Consider the following 2,563-nt stretch of genomic DNA (forward strand, 5'->3'; position numbering starts at 1 on the left):
AGCTACGCTTTGTCGATGACAATTTGCTACGACTTTGCTACTATTTTTGCCACGGATTTGTTGCAATTTGGCTATGAAATTTGCTACATATATGCTAGGGATTGGCTACGGAAACTTGCTATCTTTTGCTACTCATTTTGTTACCGAATTTAGCTACAACAAGGTTTTTGAAGCAGATTTAGCTACACATCTAGTCTTAAATTTTCCAAGCATTTTCTTTTTTTATATTGTATACTACTTTTTGCCACTAAACATTATAATCAAATCTCAATAAACATAAAAAACCATACCAAAGATAAAAACTCAAAACCAAATAGAATAATAACTCAAAGTTTCAAACAAAACCAAAGTAACATGATAAAGATCCAAGTTATCCTAACGCAACAATAAAGATCTAAATTAACCCAAAGCAACGATAAAGATCCAAAAGAAATACAATAAAGTTCAACATATCTAAGTTGGTGGCGGATTTTGTGACATCAATTGAATTCTCTCGTTCATTTCGGCGTACACCCTCGCACTTTCTTCGATTTTCTCTATCACAACATGCTTCTCTATCTTATCTTGTTCCAACTCCGCAATTTTTCCTTCAAACGTTGCACCTATAACGTCCAAAGCAAACATGACCCGTTAAAATCCATTATCACGCCTTATAACATGACACATTATATGAAGTTCATTACATCTAAATGAGGGATGTTATAGCACATTACAAACAAACCTAACTCAATATAAGCTGATACATTTACATAACCTACTATTAGTCTTTTATCACATAAAAATGTAGTTTTTTACTAAAGTATTAAGAACCTCGTCACTGTCAGTTCTCTCTTGCAGATTTGAACTATGGGTAATCGGCATTGACGATGCTCCCGGAATCACGTTATGCGGGTCAGCAATGGTGCCAATCCCATACAATCTACCCTTTTTATTTCCACTGACCGTTTGTGACCACAATTCCATGTCAAATTCAGGGTGTAAACTAGTATCCTCTCCATATTTATCAACGACATATTTATCATATGTGCTCTGCGATAAAAACATAGAACAATTACTACTTTAAATTTTATAATCCTATTAGTAAGTGCTAAAAACATATATTTACAAAACAATAAGACTTACATAAGCTTCACTCGCCCTCGTGTCACATTTTGCTGCTGAATGGTGTCTTCCACCTCATCGTCTTCTCTCGAACCATTCTCAACTGACCTGCTACTCCCAACCAATTTATCTAGGGGTCTCGACCCTTTCTTTGCATGTGTTTCCAACCAGAACTCACCAAATGTAGCACGCCGCTTCAATGTCTTCTCCTATACATCAAAATAAACATTTAATGAACATAAATAACATGTCAACTGACTAATTCCTTTTTAACTGCAACATTTATAGGACTAATGGCAACTGACTATATCACTAAAATATCAGCCTTTCAAAAAAATATAAATGTCAGTTCGTATTATTCACATCCAGGCTCAAATTCTGCAGTATTTATAGTGTTTTGTTCTCTGATTTAATTCTGCATTCTGCAGTATTTTTTGTTCTCAGATTTGATTCTGCACTCTGAAGTTTTTTTGTTGTATAACAGGTCAAATGCCCAACCAGAAACTTTCTGTTCGGTTCAAAACAGCTGAATTCAAAACAGACGTCCAAATGACTTTCAGCTGCTGAAAACATTGCGTCCAATATTTTAAACAGTTCTAATAAATAACTAAAAGTTATATATGATTGCAAAAAGTAAATAACTAGAAAGTATGTTATACTTACATATAGAGAACATAAGAATGTAATTACACAATTGTCCTTAGTTTTAACTAGCTAACTATCTCATTATGTGTTATAAGTAAACAAAAGCATTGCGACATCAGTAATAAACAAAAGTATTTTCTTGGGTAGCTAGTAAAATAATGTTGATTTGGTAAACATTTAGGACCGGTCAAAACGGTTTAAATTTTCAATAAACAGATTCAGACTTTCAAGTTTAGTTATGGGTTTATGGTTTCGGTTGGTGACACGATAATACTTTAGTGTGTTCCGTTAGTGATCTAAATTTGTCTTTAAATGATTACATATTTTTTAAGACGATGCATCAAAATAATTATTTTTTTCATAAAGAAAAGTTCAGTTATGAGTTAAATTATTACATATTTTTAAGAGGATGCATCGAAATATTTGTTATTTTCTATTACAAAATATATTTTTATTTTTTATTAAAGTGCGCTTTTATTTTCTAAGGCCCAAAGGCGGAGCCTTAGCGCCTTGAGTGGCTTCACGCCTTTGATAACTATGTGTTTGCTCGAGCTCAAAGAAGTAGGCTTGAACCGAGCCAAGCTCGAGCTTCATAAAACATAACGAGCCGAGCTCGGTCCGGCTTGTTTACACCCCTAAATGTATGAATTTGCAGGAAATATGAACCTGCACAGTGTGTGTATGTTAAAGATGAAAAAAAAACATTTCTTACCATGTTTTTTTCTACCCGTGACATAGCTCTTCGAGCCTGGTGTATGTCTACCGCCAATTGTTTTTCCCCTATTTTTACTGTTTTGAGAAGATTTTTTCTTCCACG

At 33.8% G+C, this 2,563-nt stretch overlaps 1 long non-coding RNA gene across 1 annotated transcript; it reads right to left on the bottom strand.

Moving 5' to 3' along the window:
- Positions 1–378: 378 nt before the first annotated feature.
- On the bottom strand, positions 379–1,303 carry LOC118482074. Its single transcript, XR_004867079.1, has 3 exons — positions 1,123–1,303; positions 811–1,029; positions 379–602 (listed from the first exon to the last, which is right to left on the bottom strand). It is a non-coding gene; the product is annotated as an uncharacterized LOC118482074 (long non-coding RNA).
- Between the last annotated feature and the right edge of the window lie 1,260 nt (positions 1,304–2,563).

The sequence above is a fragment of the Helianthus annuus genome, chromosome 9 (genome assembly GCF_002127325.2).
Source record: "Helianthus annuus cultivar XRQ/B chromosome 9, HanXRQr2.0-SUNRISE, whole genome shotgun sequence".
Lineage (NCBI taxonomy): Eukaryota > Viridiplantae > Streptophyta > Magnoliopsida > Asterales > Asteraceae > Helianthus > Helianthus annuus.